The sequence below is a fragment of the Aquarana catesbeiana genome, linkage group LG01 (genome assembly GCF_042186555.1).
Source record: "Aquarana catesbeiana isolate 2022-GZ linkage group LG01, ASM4218655v1, whole genome shotgun sequence".
Taxonomy (NCBI): Eukaryota; Metazoa; Chordata; class Amphibia; order Anura; family Ranidae; genus Aquarana; species Aquarana catesbeiana.
In genome coordinates this window covers 792,265,090-792,292,302 of record NC_133324.1, presented here as the reverse complement: position 1 = coordinate 792,292,302, position 27,213 = coordinate 792,265,090, and the positions used below count along the sequence as shown (strand labels likewise).

The following is a 27,213-nucleotide window of genomic DNA, read 5'->3' as shown; positions in this document are numbered from 1 at the left end:
ACCCTCCTACTGTGTTTTGTGCTGCACGTAACAAGTGTAACCAAAAAACTGTGTATAGCACAATAGTGGTGGAACCCTCCTATTGTGTTTTGTGCTGCACGTAACAAGTGTAACCAAAAAACTGTATATAGCACAATAGTGGTGGAACCCTCCTACTGTGTTTAGTGCTGCACGTAACAGGTGTAACCAAAAAAATTGTGTATAGCACAATAGTGGTGGAACCCTCCTACTGTGCTTTGAGCTGCACGTAACAAATAACACACATTAAATGAATAATTGTGACATTCACGTGAAACACTCTGTGAAATCACTGCATTCCATGCTGTGACATCTCAAAACATTAAATGACAGTCCATATGAATCAGATCCATCCAAGAGGAACTGCTTGTGATCACATCCAGTGTAAATCAGCTGCATACATTTAAGTGTCTTCGTGTGTCTTCCACCTCAGCGGGGGAGCCCATGCAGGATCCCTCTATCCAACTCACCATAATTGATCTAAGGTTTGAAACAACCATTGGGAATGATATGCATATTTATCAATTAAGTGTGATTTATGTGTAATGTCCAAAAGATTTTCAATGATTTTGTTTTATGAGTGTTTTAAATGAGATATCCCATGCATAATCAGCGGAACGGGGACGCGAGGTGTGTGCATGCGCAATGCGCGGCCGAATGGGCGTCAATTAGAAGCAAATATAAGGGGTGAATGACAGCCTGCACAGCCAATCCCATGATTAAGTCTACCTATGACGAAACATGTCGGGGGCGTGGCTGTGAGACGTGACACACAGCGCAGTTGAACTACACAGGAATCAGGAAGTTTTAGTGGACGGAGGAGCGGAGGAGAGCTGAAGGGAGGGTGAGATTGCAGTGATACTGCAGCCCAGAGAAAGCACACCTCGGGTCCGCCGTGACCACCAGTTGTTTATTATTTGAGTTACACCTGTTTGAAGATTGCTTGAAGATTGATGTGACCCACAAATGATTTCTGCTGTTTTATCTTTTGTACAATGTGAGTGCATCAGTTGAAGGTTGCAGTGGTTTTAATAAATAGTTTTGCTGGTTTACACTATTGGAGCATTTTATTTTCTTACATGTGGATCCATATAACAACTATCCTCCTGGACACGTATCTTGCCATTTTTTACACCTGAGTGTGGTAAAACTTGCGTTTTTTGCCTTGCATGAAAGTGCTGGCATTGTAACTCGGTGAGTGCATTTCTGGAGGGTGTGATTCACTGAGCACAGGGGTGAGGTGGAAGACACACGAAGACACTTAAATGTATGCAGCTGATTTACACTGGATGTGATCACAAGCAGTTCCTCTTGGATGGATCTGATTCATATGGACTGTCATTTAATGTTTTGAGATGTCACAGCATGGAATGCAGTGATTTCACAGAGTGTTTCACGTGAATGTCACAATTATTCATTTAATGTGTGTTATTTGTTACGTGCAGCTCAAAGCACAGTAGGAGGGTTCCACCACTATTGTGCTATACACAATTTTTTTGGTTACACCTGTTACGTGCAGCACTAAACACAGTAGGAGGGTTCCACCACTATTGTGCTATATACAGTTTTTTGGTTACACTTGTTACGTGCAGCACAAAACACAGTAGGAGGGTTCCACCACTATTGTGCTATACACAGTTTTTTGGTTACACTTGTTACGTGCAGCACAAAACACAGTAGGAGGGTTCCACCACTATTGTGCTATATACAGTTTTTTGGTTACACTTGTTACGTGCAGCACAAAACACAGTAGGAGGGTTCCACCACTATTGTGCTATACACAGTTTTTTGGTTACACTTATTTATATTCGAAGCGCCCCATATTTATTCCATGTGCCTCTAGGGGAGTATTGGGCTAGCAGTGGCATGGTGGAGTAAATATTTTGCTTAATAACTGGATGATGTATCATTATCTGCTTGGCTGGAGTTGTTGAAAATTTTACATCAAATTTTCTCTGCTGCTTAGCTTTTGAAGAGACTCACATGTCTTTGATGGGAATTGATATGATCATTGATTACTCAGTATTTGCCTGAGTTTATTTTGAACTATTGAGAGTGTTGACAATGTGACTGTAGGGGGTCTTCTTTTCATTAATAGCTTATTTTTTTTATCTTGGCAGTCCTTTCAATCTAAATTTTGGTATTTGGAAGTCATTTTTGTACATTAAAGAATTTTCTATTTAATATTTATGTTTATTTATGGCAATATGCTAAGCTTTATTATAATAAAATTTCCTTACAAGATTATAAGAGTTTGTCAAACATTCTCCCTCCTGCAATGTAAGCTGCACCTTCAAAATGTAATGTATACTGCACACTGTAGGCCTCTGATTTGCCCAGGGTGTTGGGTGGGGGGTGACTTTGATAAAAAGATAGGATGAATAGAGGGAGCAGTTAAGGTGAGGCAGATAACCTCACTGAAAACAAAAACAAGTGGACTAAAGGTAAAGCTATTTTTTAAAATTTTGGATAGAGTAGGGCCGGCCATGCATGGTTAGAATCTTGGGCAGTTCAGCAGGAACCGGCCGAGATTCTAGCCATTAGTGGGTAGGCTAAATGTACCAAGGTGATTGATCGATCAACTTAGGCACAACTAGCCTGCCGGATTCACTTACGATTATCGCAAGCTGCTGCTATAGCCGCTAGTGATAATCACTGTCTTCTCACTCAAGAAAGGAGTGCGCATGCTCCATACGAGCTTTGCACATGCTCTGAAACGCGTTGTGGCTCTCTACTCACCCCGGTAACGCCACACGCCTACTGGCGCTGCGCTTCAAGCTGGTTTCATCATGCTTACCCGGATCAACTCAGGACTTGCTGGCTACTTCCTGATTCACCGTGGCTATCGCGGCGAGTATACCCTCGGACAGGAGACGTGGAGGACTGTTCCCCGCGGGTTCCTCTCCCTCGATGAGCCTACCTTTCCTAACCTTGATGTGAGTGTTCATTTGACTACTTGCAATTGTACTTAATAAATATTGCACTTAGAGGTGCTTTTTTGTTTTCTTTTCACTGTCTTCTCCTGGTGGGGATGGCTTCCCCCGCCTTTTCTCGCTGGGACAAAACAATGGCCCAGCAGGAGGGATTCCAGCATCAACACTGTCTGCGGGTCTTGCAACCCGGGATTGCAAGAAAGAAATTTTCTCTGTGTATGGCTTTTTGCTACCTGGTTTTCAGTGAGGTAAGATCCCTTCACTTCCTGACTCATAGCCAAACCAGGAAGTGAGAGGAAATCCCTTGAAAGTGAGCAAATTACTGGTTGTTACCAGGGTCAGCAGAATTATTGTCCATGTTGGAAGATTCCCCTCTATTCCCTTTCTCGTGACAAGTCAAAATTTGTGATTTTCTTTTACATTCACTCATTGGTAACACTGAGCAGGATACATAGGGAGGGCGAATCTCCCTCATAGAAGCACGGAGAGCAATAAAAACCTGACAGACTCAATTCTATACAAAATGTTAAAAAAAAAGTTTGCCTTTAGAAAGAAATAGAAGCCTTCTGAATTATGTTAAAATAATTAAAATAAGTTTTGAAAATCCAGTTGTGGCTGCCCCCCGCAGGACAGAGTTTTGTGCAAGCAAACAATGTGTTTTAGCTGAAGTCCTAGAATATACCACTCAATCTGGATCCAGTGTTGGAACTCGTGTGTTGAGCAACTTTATCTCACCAAATATAGATTCAACTAATTTGAACACAAAGGTTTCTGTTATTATTTATTTTGATTAAATAAAAACATAAATTCTGCTTAGTGCACTGGGAAAATGTCTGAACACAGGTCCCTATTTGTCTAATTTATTTCAAAATACAATAAACTGGTGCTAAGACCTGCTGCTAAGACCAGTGCAAGCAGTTTTTCTTTCAGATATTGCAATACTTTGCATGTGGGATGTGATGTTACAAACAAAAGGAATTTGGTGTCAAACTGGTTAAGGCTTGGATTAAAATTCTGAGTTGTGGCGTTTGTCTTATCACTTGAAAACACCTCCTAGTTCCTAGCAGAGGCAATGTGACATATAACTATGTCCTAACAGATTTAGTCCTGGAATATACTACTCAACCTGGGACCAGTGTTAGAACTCATAAGTGTGTCTAGCAACTTCATAAACTGTACATGGACAAAATAATACATAGTTAACAAAAACTACAAATAAAAAAAATTTACGTCAAAACACAGTAGCAAACCATTCCCGTTCTTTTGATTATTCTCATTTTTTTAAATAAAGATAAGTGTTTGGCCTAAAACAAATCAGTCATGCATAGGCATAAATATTACTAATAATGAGTTTCTTAAAGAATGTCTCACCATAATGATATTTATTTTCAATTCTCGATTAAAACTTTTGTTAGCCACGTTCAGCACAATTGTTACTACTGCCATGCAAACAGTGCTTTCAGTATGATTTTTTTTCATACTACCACTACCAACCTCACTTTAGGTTGGTGGCTTATTCAAAGTTAAAGTGGTTGTTAAACCATGCTAACCTGTATACACCATAAGCCCTGCCTCCTGTTGTAGTATCCCCCTCTGTGTGTGATTTATAAAAATAAATGCTGCAAATACCTAATTTCACTGCCGAGATTGCAATCACATGACCAACCAGCTTTCTCCTTTTCTCCTCAGAGAGATGCAGCTGGTGGGGCTGAGATTCCTCTGCTGATGTCAGTCTGGAGGGGAGGAGAGAGCTGGCTGGTCATGTGATTGCAATCTCGGCTCTTAAATGAGGTATTTACAACATTTATATTTATAAATCATACACAGAGGGGGACACTGCAATGGGAGGTAGTGCTGATGGTGTATACAGGTTAGTGTTATGAGAGCAGTGGGAGGAGGAGGGGCGGCTCACACACAGACAGAGAGGGGAGGGGGGAGGAGGATACAGGAGCAGAGTGGAGAGCAGATAGCAGGCTGCTGATGAAAGAGGTATGTAAACTGAACAATGGTGTCAGGGCTCAGCAGCCATGATACACCGTGGTCCATTTACAGAGGAGAGGGCAGAAACTGGCAGGATCAGCTAGGTTTTTTAGGTGTTACAAGGGGCCAAATGACACAGGACAAGCACTGTATCATATAACATACTTTAAAGGAGCAGGATCCATTTTTTTTTTTTTTGGATTAACAAACGCTTTAACCTTTAATGGGAGGTATGGTAATGTCAAGGAAGATGTTCTGGTAATCCAGCTGCCTGTGGAAGACCTGTGCACAGAACCCCTGTCAGAAGAGCCAACCGGTGCGCACAATGGTGCGAGCGGGCACGTGCTAGAGTGTGCACGGGTGCGCACAGGCACGCGGTGTGACAGCACTTGGCACCAAGAAGCTTATTTAAAGGAGTCTGTCATCATGCCTTCTTGCTGTCCGGTCTACAGCATTTTCCTGAGACCCTAACTACTTGTTGCCTGCTTACCTGATTCCTGTCTACTCGGCCTGTTCCTGACTATTCCTGTTGCTGCCAGTCTCAGACCCCGGCTTGTCTTGACTACTCTCCTGCCTCTTCCTTCGGTTTGTTCGCTGCCCGCCTGTTACCGACCCGGCCTGAACCCCGACTACTCTCCTGCCTCCGTCTGGTACCTGCTCTGCCTGCCAGTGTTGACCCAGCCTGTCTGACCTTGCCAGTGTTCCTTCTGAACTACAGAACACCTCCTAGCTGTCTGCTGTTCCAGAGTTCCTGCCAAGCTACAGAGCTCCTCCTTGCAGCCAGCTGTCCCAGTGTTCCTGTCAAGTTCCAGTGCACCTCCTTGCACTCTGCTGTGCCAGTGTTCCTGCTGAACTACAGAACACCTCCTCGCTGTCTGCTGTTCCAAAGATCCTGCCCAGCTACAGAGCTCCTCCTTGCAGCCAGCTGTTCCAGTGTTCCTGTCTAGTTCCAGTGCACCTCCTTGCAGTTGGCTGTGCCAGTGTTCCTGCCAAACTACAGAACACCTCCTTGCTGTCTGCTGTTCCAGTGTTCCTGCCAATTTCTCTTCAGCTGCTTCAGAGGTCCAGATCAGCCCCAACACCCGCCACCTGCCAGGCTCTTGTGGCCCTCTGCACTCTTGAGTCCCTGTCTCCTCTATCAGGGGTTCTCGAGCTAGAGGCATACGAGAGGCCGCTCCCTGCATTCTGGGCTCCACCACCAGGTACGTGACAGGTAACCATCAGCCAACACTGAAAATTGCCAGATAGTAAATTTGGTTTTGCCTAAATCTTAAACCGGAAATACAAGGATAAAACTTTGTCCAGTCCAACAGGGAATGGGCAAATTTTGATCCATGTGTGGGCTAGCTGGTTCTACGCAAGACAAGTTATGGATCGACTTGCGTACAACCAGCCTGTCGGGTTTTCCCCAATCAGTGGCACTGGCTATAGCTGGCAACACTAATCACTGTATTCTGCCAACAGAGAAGGTGTCAGAAGCCATGAATCAGACTGAGACAGAATTACAGTTAATCACACTTGTTTAATAATAATAAAAAGGTAAACAGAGTAAGCGTTGTCAATACATAGCCAGAGTTCAGTAACCAGATCGGGTAGTCAGCCAATGCCAATGTCAGAGAGCCAGAGATCAACGTAGTAGTACAGCAAGCAGAATCAGGAGCCAGAAGGGACATCAGCCGAGCAAGTCTTCAACAGGAACGCAGGAGAAAGTCTCTGAGATGTGACCAAAGGCGAAGGCAGAGATGATGTGAGCTGGACGACTTTAGGTAGCCAGGACTGACGAGCAGATCATCAACAGCTGAGTCACTGTGGAGAGAAAGGAGCTGGCAATTAGCCGACAGCTGAGCGGCCAGCTCAGAGAAGGAAGGGCAGAGCCTGACAGAAGGCTCCCTACCGGCAGAATACAATAGCTCAGTGGAAATTCCCCCATCCACAAGATGTGGATGGGGGAAATCGGTTCATTTTGTTTATACAACCTGCTGGCTAAACAAAAAAAAATGAATCATGCCTGACCTGCCTTACTCTGTGAGGTTGATTTATTAAAGGCAAACAGATTATTCATTTTTCAAGGGGGGGGTTTCACTTTACAAGGTAAATTTTCCCTTAGCTTAATGAATGTGGTGAAAGAACACGCAACCACCTGCAAGGAAAATGATAGTAATAAAAAAAAAAAAAAAAGTATTTTTGCTTGCACATGACTAAATGATGGAAGTCAGCATACTGTAGCTTTACCTCATTAACTAAGCTAAGGCAAAATTTCATTGCAAAGTGAACAGTCTATATGTCTTTAGTATATTAAACTCTATGTCTGTTACTTTGCCAAATTTTAACTTTGCTCTTACTTGGAACTTTGGCACACATCGAATAGATGTTGATCTGAAGAAAGATATAGGCCCAGTACCTCTATCTAGAACAGTGAAACACATGAGAAGTTAGACAGGGTATTTCATGATTTTATTGTAGCAGCGTACAACAAACCAAGGTCAGGACAGGAAGAACAGGAACATTGGGCAAAGGACAAGCTGAGACCAGGTCAAGTGGCGAAAATGCTGTGGTCAGAAGACAAGCCAAGATTAAGTCAGTCTACACAGCAGTGAAAGAGAGCAAGCCAAGGTCAGAGAATGTAGTACAGGTGCAGTGACCTGAGTTCTGCACAGATAGCAGAAACCCATAATAGTAGACCGAAATCTGCTATTTGTTAGCATCACCTGTGTTTGCAGCCTTCTTCAGTGTCTCCCAGTGTACAGTATTTGTAGTCTGTTTCTTGCTTGGTGTCCCTGTGCACTTCTACCTGCTCCTAGAGATTCCAGTTTGTCTCTTTACATTGCTACTCACTACTAGTTACCTGGGTCTCTGTGCACCTGTCCCAGTGTTTCCATGCAGACCTACCAGCTTGGGCTGTACTCCCTACTGTCCTCTGAGGCTGCTTCTCAGCGCTGCGAGGCATTATTAGTTCCCAGTAGCTGTCTGCGCAGGTGAGTCAGAGAGCTGCAACCGGGGAATCTTCTGCAGCGCAACCCATCTCCACCTTCAGGAGTTCTGGAGAAGACCAGGCAGTTCCTTAGGCTCTTCACCTCAGCCCTTTCAAGGGCCATCACCTTCATTTTATATGCTGACAGGCTGGGTTCCCCCCAGACAGTACCAATAGATATCCTTCCTGTCCTAGACTCCTTGTGTACCTTGTCTGTATTCCTGTGTACCTGCATTCCCTGGGACCCCTGTGTACTTACATGTATCTAATCCATATTGTTGCTTCTATGTTTCTGTAAACTCAGAATCCCAAGATATTCCTGTCTCCCGGTGAACCCTGTTCCTCAGGGCAGTAAGTGTCTCTTACGAGTATTCAGTGTCCTGCCTACTGGTTCTGGACAAATATTTTGGAAGCCACTGAAACATGGACTTTACACACTCAGCCAGAAGGCTTAGAGGTGGGAGACATCCCTTCTTCTCCTTCTAATAGAGATGGGACCATCCAGATCTTAAAGAGGAGTCCAGGGTCCCCCCAAAAAATTAAACGTCAACAGCTAAAAATACTGTAGCTGCTGACTTTTAATACTAGAGCACTTACCTGTGAGGAATCCAGCAGTGTCCTCACCTTAGCCAATTTTTAAAATATTTTTTGTTTATAAATGTATACCCTCAGGAAAATACTTAAATAAAAATGAACTAACCATAAACCACTATGCCTCCCCTTTAAAGCCTAAATGTAGCTTCATTTTTAAAAATATTTGACAAAGTAAGGGTGCAAAAATAATTATGTTTTTAATGATCTTCTCAATAGCGATCCAGTACCACCTCAAGTTTTCCTTCCCTGGCAACAAGCTGAACATGGGGACAACATCCATCAGGGTGAAAGCAGCAGTCTATCACCGGTGGTCTGCCATGGCCCCCAGTGCAGCCACAGCTGTAGCTCTTCGTTCAGCAGGGAGTGTGAGCATTGTGTTTGTGCCAGTTGGACCTCTGGAGATAGAGACACAAGGGACTTCTGTACTAATCTTCAGTGTGCTGCCAGGAAAGGCGAATTTAGGGTGGTGCTATCAAAAAACAAATTTAAAGGAAGACAATTAAAAACCAAACTATTTATACATGTAGCACTACCCCTGAAGGAATTGCTTAGTAATTTAGGTCCTCTGTTCTGCACCTTGACTCCAAGTGTTAAATTAACTCAATGAATTGATGCAGTTTAGAGTAGATGATGGTACAAGCTTGAATGAGCACATAGCAGATAGATTCAAACACAGTCTGCTAGACAAGGTAATCACTATGCCAAGGTAGCTTGAATAGAGTTCCACACTGGGATCAACTCCTAAATTAACAAATTCAGAAATAAAACAGTGTATATAGCCATCAACTGAAATGTGAGTGGTAATTATATAACTAGTCTTGTGTACACTCTAGAGCTGAATAGACTATAGCCCAGGTCTATTGCAGAACTATTCCTACTCCCACAGGCAATACTAGAAGTCCTTGTAGGGTGGCTTATCTGGATAGACAGTCCTGCACCCTTGTCTCCAGCCGGCTAGCGTTGGGGGCCATCTTGCTGTTTGTGCACATAAGCAAAGCCTCCATGGAAGTTTGCAGGCTGAATTATAAGCTATTGGGTAAGTGCCTAGTCCTTTTAATCTTAGTTTCTGATAAAGAGAGCAGGCTGTGACCCTCTCACCAGTCCAGCGATACAGCCACTGAAGTTCCATCATGTGTAGTGGATCCTCTGTTTACCCAGCAGTACAGCTCTAGCATTGGTGCAGTGCAGGGCTCCCCCAGTAATGAGACAGTCTCAGTCTCCATGCTCTATGGTCCTTTCCCTCTTTTCTCCCAACTGTAAGCTCAAGGCCTCTGCTCCAGCTACAGGTAAGTCTGGATGGTTAATGTGCTTACTGTGAACTCCCACAGCAGAAGCAGCAATTCCAATGGCAGCCCTGGAAGATACTGCTCTTTTCTCCTCCCCTGTCCTGGCCTCCCCTGGAAGCTGTAGTTCATTGAGTAATGTAAGTCCACAATAACCTTCCCTTCCTGGACTTCAATTCCCACATTCCATTGTGACCAGCTTCTGTCTATGGTGCTGTTGACTCGCCCACTGTCCCTTCTGATGGTACGTGAGTGATTTTTGTAAGTAAGTTCAGTGGTGAAGGATTGGACAACATTCAAGATGTGGGTTTTCTTGACTGCTCAGCCTCAAACTCATTTCCCAGCTAATCATCATCCTCTGACAAGTACCCACTCAGTTGGGCTGAACATGTAAGTCTTCTCTTTCTTTGACATTGACTTAGCCTTTGTGGTTGGGTCTTGGTTCTTCTTTGAACAAAGCCTCTTTTTCTCTGACGTTTTACTAACTCTGGGTAAGTGGGGATGGGTCTGAAACCTTTCAGGAGGAACTTTAAGATAATGGGATGATTCAGGCAGACCCCTTGTCCTGACAAAATAGGGGACTCGGTAGAAAATCGAACCACGTCACTTCCGCTTTCTTTAAACCATCAGTAATTGCTGATTTGGACAAATTGGTGTTTGGACACCACACCAGCTACTGAATACACTCTGGTACAAGAAGATTTTGCTGTTTTCACTGCACAGTAGCTAACGAGACAAAGTTGTCACCTCCTCAGAGGCGGCCATTTTCTTGGCTAGTTTCAGAGCGAAGTAACAATCTCCGCCCATAATATCATGCACCAGTGTGTATTCGGTTGCCGGTGTTGTGTCCAAACAGCAATTTGTGAAAATAAACAGTAATTCATCAAAATCTACAATTTATGATGGTTTAAAGAAAACAGAAGTGACGTGGGTTGCTTTTAGGGTAGGAGTCCTTGTAGAGCAGGTTATCCAGATAGACAGCCCTACACCATTCCCCCCAGCCAGCTAGCATTGGGGCCCATATTGTCATTGGTGCGCATAGTCTCTGTGGAAGTTTGCATACAGTATTATAAGGTAGTTAGCTTCCAATAAAGACAGCAGGCTGTGGTCACTTGGCCTTCACACCAGTCCAGCGATACAGGCATGCAAATCTCACAGCATGTAGGGGGTCCTCTGTTTACCCAGTGGTACAGCTCTAGCATCGGTATAATGCGGGACTTCCTCCGGCAGTGAGACACTCCCCAATCCTCTCTCTCTTTTCTCCTAGTTGTAAGTCTAAGGCCTCTGCTCCAGCTACCAGCAAGTCCAGACGGGGGATGTGCTCACTATGAACCCCTGTGGCAGAAAGATCATGCTATGTAAACTGTAGCCCTGGAAGATACCACTATTTTCTCCTCTTCTTTCCTGGCCTCCCCTGGGAGCTGTAGTCCACAATAACCCTCAATAATGGAAGTCCACAATAACCCTCCTCTTCTGGACTTCAATTCCCACACTCTATTGTGGAAACTTTCAAAGTTTATGGGGTGCTGTTGACTTGCCTGCTCCCCCTTCTGATGGGAGGCAGCAGTGCACTGAAGTCCAGCTTCTCTGTTTGATCATAGCTGAAGTCCACTACAGACAGTGTTATGGTTTGCTCCTGCAGCCAAGTATTTGGCTACATATATGTAACCTGGTGTCACGTACCTTGTGGCAGAGCCTGACGTGTAGAGGGAGGCTTTTCGTACAGCCCCGGCTCTGAAACCTCTGATATTACAACAGTAGGCACAAGAGCGTGGCAAGGTATGAATGTCTGTAGGATATTCCATCAGCCACAGCAGCAGGCAGCAGGTGCGTGACCAGGAGCAGGTCAGATCACTGGAACAGTGGATGTCAGTAGACCTCGGACTAGGCAGATAGCAGGTGGCAGATGCTTGATAGGCAGCTAGCAGGTGGCTGGTGTGGCAGGATTGGTAACACTCAAGAGGTGAAGAACCAGCAGGGACCAGGTTGCATGCAGAGTAGAGCTGGAGACTAACTGGATGCAAGGTCAGACAAGCCAGGTTGGTAACAGATGGTCAGATACAGACATAGACAGCAGGTAGAGAATGGTCAGGGTACAAGCAAGGGTCAGCAACGTTGAATCAGGCAGATGAACAGGAGACAGAGCAAATCCAGAGACAGACCAAGGTCAGGACAAGAAGCGTTCAAGCAAGGTCAAGGCAAGTCAATAACAGGAGTCAATATAGGAACACAGGTAATAACTGTGAATCAGACAATACTGGCTGATAGCACTGCTGGAGTTTAAATAGTGTAATTCGCGCCAACATTAGCGCAGGGTAAGCGCAGGTGTGTGAATGCGCATTCACACACAGTTATGCACAGGCAAACGGGCACCCCCACATCTGCGCCTGCACACCGGTAGACATCTAGAAGCTATAGCTGTACTAGTGCTAGTGCCTTCCTGACACTTGGACTGTAGTTGAAAACTGCTGTGGAGGTTCTTCCTTTGTTGCTGCTGTGTTATCCTTCTGCAGTGTGGACAGGGTTAAACTGAATATTCAGTAATACAGAAGTGCAGTAGCCATCTTTAGGGTGACCACTTTGCAGTGCACATATATAGAGTGTCTCCAGTGCCGAGGGGGCGCCGTCGTGGCTGTGTGTGGATTGATCCTGGAGGACAGTATTGGGCAATGCAACTAAGCAAGAAAGAATGGGTCTGCAGGCTGCTGAGAGGAGAGGGGAGGACAATCCTAAAGCTAGCAGGGAGTCAGAAAAAGCCTGGACTGCTGCTGTTGGCTGAACAGAACCCTACCATAGCTGACCACAATTGGGAGAGACTGCTCATTGCACAGGACCTTGCCTCAGAGATGGAAAATTTCTTCCTGGGAAGGTGTGAGGTGTGATTTGGTTACCTGGTGATCACACTGTACTAGAGAGCACCCCCCATCGCTTGTTAGAAGTTAAAGAGGGACTGTCTCAGCAGGATTAAAGGAGACAATACCGCAGGTGTTTAACCATAACTATCAGAGTAAAGTTATTGTTTTATTGATTGATTGTATAAATACACTTGCTAATCCTTTCATCTTTTAGCCTATGCTTGGCTTGAAAAAATTATTTAAAATACCTCAAGGTGTGTTGGTAAATGCTGGGTGAGCGATGTGTGTCATCTTCAGGTGTGCTGGAAAAACACAAACCCACATTATAAAAAAAAGAATCTACAAATGGGCTATTAAAAAAGAAGAAATTGAACCAAGCCTCCGAATGCATCTTTTCTACAAATCTCTATGTTAAATACAGTATGAAAAATGTATGGAATAGCAAATGTGTAAAACTCAGAAAGTCGAATTAAAATGACCTTTAAAGTGTATATATAGCCTAAACTGGTTTATTTTGGTTTGAATAAAGTGTGAAAGGGTTACATACTTTGTGAGGGATGTATTGCTGAGGGTATTCCCGCTGTGAAGATCCACCCTCATTATTTCACCTGATGACCATTGTCCCCATGACTGAAAATGAGGGATAATCCAAAATTGTGTGTTTTCAATAGAACTAGAATAGAGGGAAAATCTTCCAATGGGGACACTTGTCCTGGTGAGAATTGTCTGAGAGAGGATTTCCCTCACCTTGAAGAAATATTTTCTCACTTTGTGTTGTGTCTACAAAACAAGAAATGAAGGGAAATCCCCCAAATGATACAAAGATTGCAAAAACAAGCCTGACAGGCCCGTTCACCATTCCCAACTCTATCCAAAATATAAAACATTTTTTGTAAAAGGGTAACTCCACTCTTTCGTGGGAACAAAAATAGCAAATAAAGAAAAATTAATATAGCGTGTAGAATTGTAATACAAGTCATATTGTAATTGAATGTTATTAAAAATTACCTTTCCTTTTCAATCTGCAGCCGCTGTAATTTTCGATAAATGCAAAGCAATATGGCTACATGGAGTTGTTCTGTACACAGAATGTGTACTATCTACTCCCCAGAAACATAAATTCCTGTTTGTGTGATTGGATCACCAATATTCCCAGAAGTCAGATTTCAGGCATCCCCTGCAACAAAAATGTCATTTTTGTTGAGATATTCCAAATAAGCCACATCGGAGATATGTGAACCGGCTCCATAGAGAGCCGGTCACGTTCTCCTGCTATTGCGAATTGAATGCAGGGATCCTGCATTGAATTCACAATAGTGTGAACCCGGCCTAAAGGGATGCAGTCCCAGCAGCTTTCCTCATTAGTGTCACAGCTGACTGATAATTATGAAACCACTCCCATTAGACCCACTCAGACCAGAGGCACAGAGGAAAATACAGGGATTTCTTCAGAATAACAAAAGGTAGGAATCTGCAACAAAGGTTGTTATTATCCTTGCACTGTGCACAGATTACCCAGGGGGAATATTTTTCTCAACAAAAGTGGAGTTACACTTTAAAGAAAATTTAATAAGAGTGTCTTTCTATCCAGACTTTTCGGCCGAGGTGCAAAGAAATAGAGCTAAGTTCAGCGATGTGAAGAGGCGCCTAAGAGCTTTGCAACTGCCATACGCTATGCTATACCCGGCGAAGCTCCGAGTAACTGCGGAAGGACATGCACAATTCTTCGACTCTGCCAGAGAGGCTGCCGCCTGGTTGGACCATAATGAACAAGCACTGCGACGTCACCGTGCTGAGGTGGAAGGTGACTGAACGGGACATACTTCCAGATGGTAAGAGCGCTGTCCACACATTGAGATGCCACACTCTCTCTTTTTTGCTGCCTTTTCTGGTCCACAAAGTCACTACCATGCCGTCTTTGGTTTTTCTTTGTTTTTACACCTTTTTACCATAACCTACCAACTCACCTGACCTCTTCAAAGTTACCCAAGTGCCGGGAATCATCCCATATTTCTTCAGTGAAAGGAACTGAACTGTGAAACCCCCTTTACTAGACTTGTGATGTCTGAAGTATTAGTTGGTCTGTTTTTAGGCCGTGTTGGGCCCTATGGGCCTACCCCGTTGGCATGGCTCATCAGGATGCCTACTTTGTTTATTTTTGCCTGCTCTCTCACAGGAGTGAGAGCGCCAAATCACAAAAGGAAATACCTTAGTGCAGTTGCACTGCTGTTTGTTGGCACCATTGTGCTATGTTATTCTATACAGCCTGTTTTTTACCGCAGTCCAAGAATCTCACTCCCACTAACCATCTGCTATTTTGATTTCACTCAAGCCTGCTGCAATCTCTCCCAACAGGATTTTGGTGGTCTCTGTGCAGGCAAGCCACCCTCTAACCTTCCCTCACAACTAACAGTGTTTTTGCCATGGCGGGTTCACCGGTGATCTCCTGGAACGTTAGGGGCATGAACTCCCCCCTGAAACGCACTATGATTTTCTCATGTCTGAAAAAGTTTTATCCTGCGGTTATTTGCTTGCAGGAAACACATTTAACGTCTGATTCTATAAGTTGTATGAGATATAGGTGGATCGGGTGGTCGTACCACTCCACTCACCCCTCCTTTTCTCGGGGGGTGAGTGTGCTGATACACAGCTCCCTGGACTATCAGGAATTTGAGTCCAAAATAGATCAGGAGGGTAGATTTGTATTTTTGCATTGTCGCATTGGTATCCTGAAATGTATTCTGGCTTGTGTGTACATCCCTCCCCCGTTTAATGATCGGGTACTCCGGCTCCTCCTGGAATTTCTGGAGGGGAAGTCGGATCTCCCGTTACTGCTGGTGGGCGATTTCAACAGCTGGCTGGTTCAGGCCCTGGATAAACACCTGGGCCCGAGCACCCCAGCTCCTCATAGGCTAACTCCGCTGGCTAGATTGCTACAGGAGGTGGGATGGCTGGATTTGTGGAGACACCGGAATCCCACTGCTAAACAGTTCTCCTGTTTCTCGAAATCACACGGTTTCTTATCTAGAATAGATTTGGCAGTGGGTAACCCGGCTATGCTCTCCTCGGTGCTAGACATTTCGTACAAACCTCGGTGTGTATCTGATCACTCCTATTTGGTGATAAACCTTATTGTATCCCACCAATCCACACTCCCTAAGGTACCGTGGAAATTTAATGCCTTTTGGCTTCAGCTTTTTACCTCCCCTGAGAACTTAGAAAGCAACATAAAAAAGTTATTTTCATTGTCTGCCCTTGCAGAATGGGAGGGCTTCAAAACGCACCTTAAGAAAATACTTAGTAATGAGGTCACCAAGATTAAGAAACATTCTGAAGCGCTGCGGGACACACTGGAATCCCATGCCTGCTCCCTTGAGGCAAAGTATGTCCAAGACCCAACTGACTCCGCAAGGGAGGCTTGGCAGTCGGCTCAATCAGCTTATGAGCACCTGCTGACCTCCTCGGCGAACAAAAAGAGTTTTTTTTCTAAGACTGCCTTTTTTGAGGAAGGGGAAACGACCGGACGCCTTTTAGCTAGAATAGCCAATTCTGATAAGAGATCTCCGGCAATCGGGTCCATAAGGAGGGCTGACGGTCGTCTGGTACACTCCCCAGATCAGGTACTCCAGACGTTGGCAGAGTTCTATGAGCAGATATACTGCTCCTCTTCCAGATATAGCTCCGAGGAGCTGTCCAGTTACTTGGATGGCATTGTATTTCCACAGCTTACGGACTCCCAGAGGAAAGAATTAGACGCCCCTCTGACTCTTGATGAGATGCAGGAGGCGGTGGCTGCATTCCCTAACTGTAAGGCCCCTGGGGGGGATGGTATCCCTATGGAAATCTATAAAACCTATTCTGAGATATTACTCCCCAAGCTCTTAAATGTATTTCTTACCGCTAGGAAGCATAATACCCTACCACCCTCCATGTCTAGAGCCCACATTGTATTAATTTTAAAACCAGGCAAGGACCCCGCAGACCCGGCCTCATATAGACCGATATCCCTATTGCAGTCAGACATCAAAATATTGGCAAAGGTTTTGGCTATCAGGTTGAATAAGGCTGTTGCCTCAATTATACACTCTGATCAGGCGGGATTTATGCCCAACAAATCAACAGCAATAAACCTTAGGAGACTATATCTTAACATGCAGTCCCCACCGGATAATAAAGGTAAGAGGGCATTGCTGTCTCTGGACGCAATGAAAGCCTTTGACAGTGTGGAATGGCCATACCTATGGGAGGTAATGAGGAGATTTGGTTTTGGAGAGATATATATTTCTTGGGTGCGTTTATTATATCATTGCCCTCAGGCGATAATTAGAGAGGCGGGTAGAATGTCACTGCCCTTTGCTCTGGGGCGGTGTACACGGCAGGGGTGCCCTTTGTCCCCCCTGCTGTTTGCTCTAGCCATAGAGCCGTTGGCAATACGGATCAGAGACTGCGGAGATATCACCGGCTTCTGCTATGGTGACAGACAGGAGAAGGTGATGCTCTATGCGGATGATACTATGATTCTTTTGGGTGATACTGACCACTCCCTAAAAAACACAATGGATACAGTGGTTCGCTTTGGGGATTTTTCGGGCCTTAAAATAAACTGGACCAAGTCAGCCCTAATGCCAATAGATGATGCAAGATTATTAAATGAAGAGAAAGTTGGGGGAATCCCTGTGTCCGCTTCCTTCAGATACTTGGGGATACAGGTTTCTCCTAAGATTAGGGAATATAGTCAGTTGAATATTTCCCCACTACTGGCTCGATTTCGTCTACGAGTTAAAACCTGGAATGCTCTGGGTATATCGGTTGCAGGCAAAGTGAATCTAATTAAAATGATTCTAATGCCTCAACTGCTATACATACTACATAATTCACCGGTAGTCATCCCACTTAAGATATTCAGAATAATTAATGCCATTTTTCATGAACTGATCTGGAAGAACCGCCCATCAAGGATAAAACTAGAAAACTTACAACGCCCTAAAGATGAGGGTGGACTTGCATTGCCAAATCCATGGCTTTATTACTTGTCATCGCAAATGCAACATTTAATAGGCACCATGGCCGTGGAGGGGGAGTCTACGGCCAGGGTCCCTAGCGCTTCAGAATATATAATGCTACATACGATAGGGGGTAAATCCGTTCCCACGGCTTTAGAGGCCGCGGCCTTTAGGAAGCCTCAGAAATGTTTCCCCACTTATGCCCTCATACAAAAAATATGGAACAAAACTAAGTACATTCAGGAGGCGACAGGTATCAACGAGTATAGTCCTATATGGGGAAATGAATCCTACCCAGAACTTGCTAAACTGCAACATGCGGAAAGGTGGAAGAGGTTTGGCATTCTCTACCTAAAGCAAATCATAAGTGAGGGCAAATTGCGTTCATTTGACAATTTAAGGGACCTATATAGTCTTCCGTCCTCCATGCTTTTTTATTATATGCAACTTAGACACGCATTTGAAGCACAGTCAAAAACCTCTGATTGGCATACCAGCTCGAACCCTTTGGTCGATTTGCTTAAAGGGGCGGAGACCTCTAAAGGATTCATTTCCCAGAGCTATAGCACCCTGCTCCACAAATACCTTCTAAAGCATCCTTTGACAGTAAAGGGGAAATGGGAGTTGGATGTTGGACCCTTAGATGAGGATCAATGGGAGGAGGTCTTGCAGTCAGTTTCCATATGTTCACTGAATGTAACGCAAAGACTAACGCAACTATATACACTTCTGAGAGCGTATTATACACCCCATAGGCTACATAATATGGGACTTCTTTCCACCCCAACCTGTACTAGATGTAAGAGAGATCATGGAGATTTAATACATATGCTATGGAGATGTCCCAGATTGCATGTGTACTGGAGGGGGGTGGTGGACACGCTGAACGCAGTGTTTGGGGTCTCAATTCCGCTGGACCCTAGACACTGTATTTTGAATGTGTTAGATGAACTAGAGTGGGAACCCCACGTCAGGGAAGCTTTAACTAGAGCCCTTTTTGTGGCCCGTAAGCTAATCATGGTACACTGGAAATCTGAAACGCCTCCCTCAGTCAAGGAATGGATTACCGCACTAGGACATATATTAAGAATGTAGAAAATTATATACCAACACAGGGGATGTTCAAGAAAATTTGAAAAACTATGGGAACCATGGCTAGGCACTCCTGGGTTAGCTCCGGAGGACCTGGTCATGGATAGATTACTGCACCTTAATAACGGCTGAAGGCATGGTGCACCCCGCATTAGCCCTGATTGGAGCTCTGGGCTCGGGATGGTTACAGATAGAGGGTTGGAATTTCCATAAGTAGGAGGCAGTGATATCAATTCCTATCTTATTTTCTAACAGTGGGATGTACTTTATACTTTTGTATGAGCGTGATTCTTCTATGGAACTATGCCTGATTAGGCTACTATGTACAATTTAATTGTGGATTTCTTGGACTGTATGTACTTGTTTTTCAATAAAAACTTTTTTTTGGATAAAAAAAAAAAAAAAAAGAAAATTTAATGCAGCCATTCTCAGCCAGTGTTTTATTGAAGTCCTCTAGAGGTTGCCAGGGGTTCCTTGAGTTGTGGCTGATTTGCCTCACATTTAATGGTGCCTGCAAAGTTCTGGGGACAATGACACTTTGGTGAAGCATGGCACAAATGATTTTTTTTTTGTTTTCAAAAGGTTTTTATTGAGATTGTTGAAAGAAATACACATACATGTAAGGATGTATTAAGAGCGATAACCTACAGTGAAACTTGACAGCCGCAGTAAGTCAGAATTAGCAAGCATATTTACATTGATGTCTATGAGCAGCATGTATCACGGCAACAGATAAATTGAATTACATTCAGCGTTTGTAGGATATCATAATTCAGCGAAATCAACATAATAAAATCAAAAAGGGGGAGGGAACCAGAAACAAATCATAAAAAATTATGAAGGAAAAACAAAGAAGAAAGAAACCTTAAAACAGAGAACCAAAACAGGATAACCGAAATAAAATATAGCTTAGTTATGTTGGATGTTGCATGGTCAGTCTTGTAGCCTGAAAAGGAACCATGGATTCCATTTAATGTCAAAAATGGGTATAGAGTCATGAAGGGTGTGAAATATTTTCTCAGTTTTCTTAATAGAATCTATACGAGAAATAATTTGTGCAAAGGGAATTGAAGAGGATTTCCAGTGAAGAGCTATACCCCAGAGCGTAGCAATGCATATTGAGTGAATTAACCTCATCTGGGGTTTGGAGATCTCAGGGATATCTTGAAATAAAATGCAATGATGGAAGGTGAGGTGAACAGGGCTTCCCACCAATTTGTCTATCATAGTTAGAACCTCCTTCCAGGTAGGTTGCAATTTTTCACATTCCCAAAAGATGTGAATGTATGTACCTAATTTAGAGCAGCCTCTGAAGCAGAAAGGAGAGGAGTGAGGGAAGAGTTTTTGTATGCGTGTAGGGGTATAATACCATCTGGTTGTTAGCTTAATGGCAGTTTCTTTTATAGAAAGGGATTTTGAGCATTTACATATGTTCAACCATCCCCTGTCCCAGTCTATGACATCTTGGTCCAGTGCTAGGTCTTGTTCCCAAAGTGATCTGTATTTCAGGGTCGGAGAGTCCTCAACCATGACCAGGGAACTATGGATCTGTGAGATAAGGCCCCTCTGACGAGGAGCCGCACGTCACACATCCTCATATAAAGTAGAGTCTGCTGAGTAGGGGGGGGGGTAGTGGTGTTGAAAAAAATGTCTTATCTGAAGGAAGTGATAAAATTCCCTATCCGGGATAAGAAAACGGGCTTTAAAGGACGCAAATGAAATCAGTTTGGAGTTTTCTAAGAAGTCGTTTAATGTGATCAGGTTATGTTGGGTCCATCCGTCAAACAATTCCGGATGAGTAAAGGCAGTTGGGAATCTTGGGTCACCAATATAAGAGGCACCCAGGGATGGTTGGGAAATGAGATTGTATTTTTTCTTATATGTGTTCCATAGTGCTAAACTGACTGCGACTATTAGGTTTTTGTTAGAGACTTCTGTAAGGAGAGGGCAGGAAGACCACGTCAAACCTGGTAGGTACAATGGAGAGATAGAGTCTTGTTCGAACTTTACCCAAGGGACCCTGGAATCTCTAATGTTCCACTGAGCTTGTTGCGCAAGTCTGCAAGCAATGAAGTAAAGCCAGATACGGGGAACCCCTAAGCCTCCCCTTTTAGAGGAACGATAGAGAACCTCTTTGGCAAACCTAGGGGGTTTATCTTGCCAGATAAATTTGTTCATGTATATTTGAAAGGTGAGGAGGTAAGATTTAGAAACCCTGATGGGGAGGGAACGGAAGAGGTACAACAATCTGGGAAGTATCACCATTCTAAGGGCTGTGATTCTACCTAGGAATGAGATACGCAGCTGAGACCAAGAGTGGAGTGTTTTCTTCAGTTTAGAAATCATAGGGGGGTAATTATGGTCAAAAAGTTTGCCGAAGTCTCCGGCCAGATCAATGCCCAGATATGATAGAGAAGTATCCCTCCACACAAAATGGAAGGTATTTTTAAATTGTTGAATTTCATCTGGGGAAAAGCCCAGAGGTAGGGCGATCGATTTCGAGACATTGACCTTAAGGCCGGAGACCCCGGCAAAGTGTGAAAGAGTTTGGAGGAGATTAGGTAGGGAAATGTGAGGGTTCGTTAGAAACAAAAGGACGTCGTCTGCGTACATACAAAATTTATAGGATGATGAGCCCTTGGTGTAACCTGAGATATTTTGATTGTTAAGGATCGCGATGGCAAGGGGTTCGAGGGCGAGGGCAAAAATCAGTGGGGAGAGTGGGCAGCCCTGGCGAGTGCCTCTACCAATGGGGAAGAACTCGGAATTGCATCCCGGGATTTTAATTCGTGTTTTGGGGTTCACATAAAGGGCACGGAACCCCTGTAGAAATTCCTCCTGGAATCCCATTCGTTGCAAGAGTGTATTAAGATAGCTCCAGGAGACACTATCGAATGCCTTGTGTATGTCTAGGCTAAGTAGAAATAATTGACGAGAGTTTAAATTGGAGTCTTGGATAATGTTAGAGGCTAATCTAATGTTATCTGTTATGAATCTATGGGGGATGAAACCAGACTGGAATGGTGAGATAAGAGAGGAGATTATGGAGGCCAACCTGTCTGCAAGGATTCGGCTGAAAATTTTTACATCAATGTTCATGACGGATATCGGCCTATAATTTTGGGGGAGTAGATGATTTTTATTGGGCTTGGGAATCAGGGACATGTTTGCGAGTAACATTTCCTCCGGGAAGTCCCCTCCTTGTAGGATCCAATTGAATAATTGAACTAAGCCAGGGGAGAGTAAGGTGGCGAATTTTTTGTAATAAATGGCTGAAAAGCCATCAGGGCCAGGGGCAGAGCCAGATTTTAGGGATTTAATGACGTTGAGAACTTCTGAAGGGGTGATGGGGGCATTGAGTTTCTCAGTCTGTGAAGTTGAGAGGGAGGGAATGTGGAGGTCTTGAAACCATGCGTCGTCTGCAGGGGAAGGGGGGTTTGGGTTTGGAGAGAGGAGGGAGGAATAAAATTGTTCGAAAATTTGGAGGACCTCCTTGGGGTGAGAAATGGGTGGGCCTGTATTTGAGGAAAGTTTATAGACATGCGTGGGGCGGAATGACTGGTGAAGCTTTCTTGCGAATAGGGTAGAGGAGGTGTTGTTGTGTAATAGAATTTTGGCTTTGGACCAGCGGAGGTCTTTTTCAATTTTGGAGGCTAAAAGGGAGTCTAGTTCGAGGCGCTTTTGGTCTATTATTTTCCTAGTGGATTCTAAGCCTAATATGTTAGTGTTTTTGTAAATGCGATCCAGGTCTGTAGTAAGAGATAAAATCTTTTGTCTGTGGTTCTTATTGTGAGAAGAGGCTATGCTGATCGATTTACCCCTTATGACGGCTTTGTGGGCTGTCCATAAAATGGGGAGGGGGGTGTCAGGGAGGGCGTTAAGGGAAAAGTATTCATCAATTGCTTTAGCGGTTTCAGATTCAACGAGAACGTCTGAAAGTAATGCCTCGTTCAGTCTCCAAGTGTATGGTGTAGGGGCCAACCCTATAAATTCGGTGGTAAAAGATGTCACATGATGGTCTGACCAAACACAGGGGTAAATCGTAGCTTTGGTGGAATTCGCCAATATAATTGGGGAAGTATATATGTAATCTAATCTGGCGTAGCTTTATGGGGGTGCGAGTAAAAGGTAAATTCCTTGTGCCCTATATTATGAGTTCTCCAAGTGTCAACCAGTTGGTGATCTAAGAGGCCCTGGGTTAGAGACCTGGGGAACGCCTTGGAGATCACAGTAGAGGAGGATCTATCCAGAGAAGGATTAGCTACTAGGTTGAAGTCTCCTCCTATTATGATATGAGGAGAATTCAAGTAGGTCAGTTTATCAAAAAAATGATTTGAAAAAGGAGGCGGGTGCGTCATTCGGGGCGTATACACTGGCGATAGTTATCTCTCTATTATGTAGCACCCCTTTTATAATCACAAATCTGCTATCTTTGTCTTTAAAACATTGTTTAACCTCCATTGGAAGAGAAGAATGAAGGAAGATGGCGGCACCCCTGCTCTTGGATGAATAAAGGGAGTAAAACGATTGGGGAAAGTTTCTATGGAAGAATTTAGGGTGTGAGGTATGGGCAAAGTGTGTCTCCTGTAACAGAAGAATCTTAGCACCAATCTGCCCATACATGTCAAATGCCTTACGTCTCTTCGTAGGGGAGTTGAATCCCTTCACGTTATGTGAGATACATGTGATAGCCATTTTCAGTTAATTGGGACCTATCTAGTGATAGAGGGTTTAAAATGTGCCATCCTAGAGGATAATATTGTGTATTCAAATTAGGGTGTAGTGTATCCAGCAGGGGTGCCTCCACTCTCCCATCCGACCAGCCATCTACCCCAGGAGTAAACATAACAATCTGAGAAGCAACAACAACAGGTTTGGTGGTTTCATGAGGGTACAATAATATCAAAAAAAGTTTCAGGCTTTGCGTTAGCTGACAAGCTGTAAAGTAATGGTTATTAATACTTAAAAACCAAAAAAATAAAGAGAGGAAAAAATAGCAACAAAAACAAAAAAAACAAAACCAGGATGTGGAAGACCGCATCCAAACTGGATCAGGTAGAGAGAAGAGAAAGAAAGTTCTCTTCCTGATGCAAAAACAGCAACTTACGAGACAACTAGGTCTCAATCCCAGCAAAACCGTAAAAATAAAAAAAATCTTTGCTCTCTGGGAGGGGAACACATCAAACAGCTCCAAGGGACAGTCGCACTAAGATGATACGGAACAGAATAGGTGCAGTGTGATCAAAAATTATGGGCATCAGCAATTCTTCAGCGAGGAGGGATGACGGGATCCTCTCCGATGTCATATCGAATCCTTCTCCTGTCTCTTCTGGGTGGTGGTGTTTGCCAGATGGGCGCTTGGCGGGGAGTAGAAGGAGGGCGACGAATCACGGCTGCATCTAGGAGGCCGAGCTTTACCAGGATTTCATGGCCTTCCTGTAGGGTGGTGGCTGTAAAAGTGGTGCCATTATGTGGGACATGTAATTTAAATGGAAAGCCCCATCTGTAGCGGATATGAGCCGATTGTAGTGCAGTGGTGATTTCCTTTAGACTTCTTCTTCTGTCCAGGGTTGTTGGAGAAATGTCCGGGTAAATCTGGATAAGGCGGTCGTCCAGCGTTATCCGGGGTTGGTTCCGGGCAGCTCTTAAGATTTCCTCCTTGATGAGAAAGTCCTTCATACAGAGGACAATGTCCCTGGGAGGTTTATCATCTGGTGGTTTTGGGCGTAAGGCTCTATGAATACGGTCACATTTAAATGCCGCAGAGTCCCGTTCTGGAAGGAGTGATTTGAACAGTCTTATCACTGTTGGGATCAATTCAGTTTCGGTCTCGGGGATGCCTCTCAGACGCAAATTATTGCGTCTATTTCTATTGTCGAGATCTTCGACTTGTGTTTGGATGGCTGACAGAGCCTGGGTCAGGGATTCATGCTCACGGCTGAGGTCATTGTACGCTAAGGCTAGCTCGTCATGTTTAGTTTCAAGGAGCTCAGTGCGTGAGCCTAAGGCCGCGATTTCCTGGGATAATGTGTGAGAAGTTTTATGCAGCTCTGTTTGAAATTTCGTGGCCAATCTAGTATACATGGTCTCCAGGCTGACATCCAGATCTGCCTTAGAGAGAGTTGTATGGGACTCACCCGTCCTGTTTGCGGAGGGAGAGGAACTCAGTCGAGGCGGGGAAGCTGGAGCAGGAGATCTTCCTTTCCCGGCGGCGCCATCTTGCGACATGCTGAGCCGATCCCTCGTGCGGAGGAGATAGTGGGTTAGGGTGTTTTGAGAGGAAACTCCGGATTTCTTTTTCCTCGCAGGCATGCACCGTGTGTTGATGGCTTGAGGGGTGTTAAGATGAGGGTTGATAACGCTGTAAATGGCCCTCTGGAAGCCGTTGAAGTCCTGAGCGGAGCGGAGCTACAGACTCAAGCGTCCATCTTCCTTGAAGCCGCGCATGCGCCCCCACAAATGATTTTTGAACTGTCTACAACTAGGACATTCTTCCCAATGACCACCAGTGTATTTTCCCACTTACCACCAATGAACTGAGTTTAGCAGAGATTTCCCAAGACCTAAGAATTATTTTTTTCTGGTGTAATACGTTTAAGGTAGACAATGCAATAATTACTCAAAATGTCCTTTAAATTGTAGATGATTTGTGAACCTTTCCCTTCCGACTTATTAGATAAAGTCTCAGAAAAAGTCCTCAGTGCGGCCATGATATGCTCATTCTACAAATTTGCAAATTAGGTTTGTTCAGTGCCTGTCAATGCAGCCTGTTCAGTGCCCATTAGCTCAGCCTGATCAGTGCCCATCAATGCAGCCTGATCAGTGCCCATCAGCTCAGCCTGTTCAGTGCCCATCACTGCAGCCTGTTCAGTGCCCATCAATGCAGTCTGTTCAGTGTCCATCAGCACAGCCTGTTCAGTGCCCATCAATGCAGCCTGTTCAGTGCTCATCAGCTCAGCCTGTTCAGTGCCCATCACTGCAGCCTGTTCAGTGCCCATCACTGCAGCCTTTTCAGTGTCCATTAATGCAGCCTGTTCAGTGCCCATCAGCTCAGCTTGTTCAGTGCCCATCAGCTCAGCCTTACCCCTGTCGATCAATGCAGCCTGACCAGTGCATAGGAGAGCAGCCAGAATATACAGAGCAGGGATCTCCCGTTTACCCGGTGTGGCCGCTATCATGAGATGAAGTCCTGCCTCCTATGATAGACATCATCAGTGTGCTGCCTATCATAGGAACCGGCCCAGGAGGCCGGACCTCTTCTGACAGCTGAGTAAGTGGGAGATTCCTGCTCTGTATAATCCGGCAGCGCTCATCCCCGCTCTGAGACAGCCCCATGGTTGGGCCAGCCCTGGGCACCCCCCCTCTGCCCCAGCTCGCGGTGCAACCGCCCAGGATCGGCCCTGCAAAGCAGGGACAAAACCGGGGATAGATTTGGTCCAAGGACAGTGTCCTCTGTCCGGGGACTGTCCCTGGAAACCAGGGGATGTCTGGACACCATATGATATTTAGCAGTTTATATTTACTAAAATAATTGCATTTCCTTGTTCTGTGTACTGTGGGAGACCAGATATAGTGAATGCAGGGTTCCTGAGTTTAGTAACACTTTAAACAGTAATGTTAACCGATTAATCGAAGAATTTTGCGGTCCTCTGATTCCTCCTGTATTGTATTGTAACTGTACTGTCTGCCCTAAAGCACTGTGCAAACTGTTGGCACTATATAAATCCTATATAATAATAATAATAATCCACACTTCTAAAGGCTGTTGATAAAACCACTCTTTTAGAAAAGTGAGACGGAAAGTAGATGTAGAAAGAACAGTGATAAGACGATGGCTGCATGTGAATAAGTGTTTGTTAGAAGTTAGTGCCTCTGGGCTATCAGCAAGAGTTGTATCTTTCTTATTTTACTTTTGTAAGACAGTGAGGGGCAGAAATCTATTTATAAGCCTCTGCAGTTAGAATAAAACAATGTGACATATATCCATTCCTGACCATCTGGGGCCTATTTATCAAGCTCAGGTTCCACGTTGTGATATAAAGTCTCACAGCTTGATTTTTATCGGTATGAAGCAAAATGGAAAACCTTTTGGAAAATTTTTCATATCTGGCATAAACTCCTGTAGTAATGACTAGAATTTCACACCATCTCCTACAGTCTTACAACTGTGGCCACAAAAGGCAGCAAAGTTGCTTCCAACAAGACAGTCATGTACGCCAAAGCAGTTTTTTTTTATGTGTGTGTGTGAGTGGATAGAGCTTTTCATCGCCTTTCACCTAGTTAACAAAGTAATTAATAAATTCTTAAGCATGTTGCATAGATTATTTTTCACATATCCAAGTGTGATTTGACCTATAAACCATAGGAGGGATGCTTGATGGGATTATGTAGAAACAGTAGTGATAAGACAATGAGCGCATGTGATTGTGTTTGTTAGAAGTTAGTGCCTCTAGGCTATCAGCAAGAGTTGCATCTCTCTCGTTT

The 27,213-nt window shown here is 44.3% G+C and overlaps 1 long non-coding RNA gene across 1 annotated transcript in view; it reads left to right on the top strand.

Moving 5' to 3' along the window:
* Positions 1-483: 483 nt before the first annotated feature.
* LOC141124041 (uncharacterized) overlaps positions 484-27,213 on the top strand; it is a 35,126-nt gene continuing 8,396 nt past the window's right edge. Inside the window, exons 1-3 of the long non-coding RNA XR_012240775.1 lie at positions 484-1,015; positions 4,641-4,742; positions 14,226-14,466. This is a non-coding gene — a long non-coding RNA (uncharacterized lncRNA). The remainder of the gene's footprint in view (positions 1,016-4,640; positions 4,743-14,225; positions 14,467-27,213) is intronic.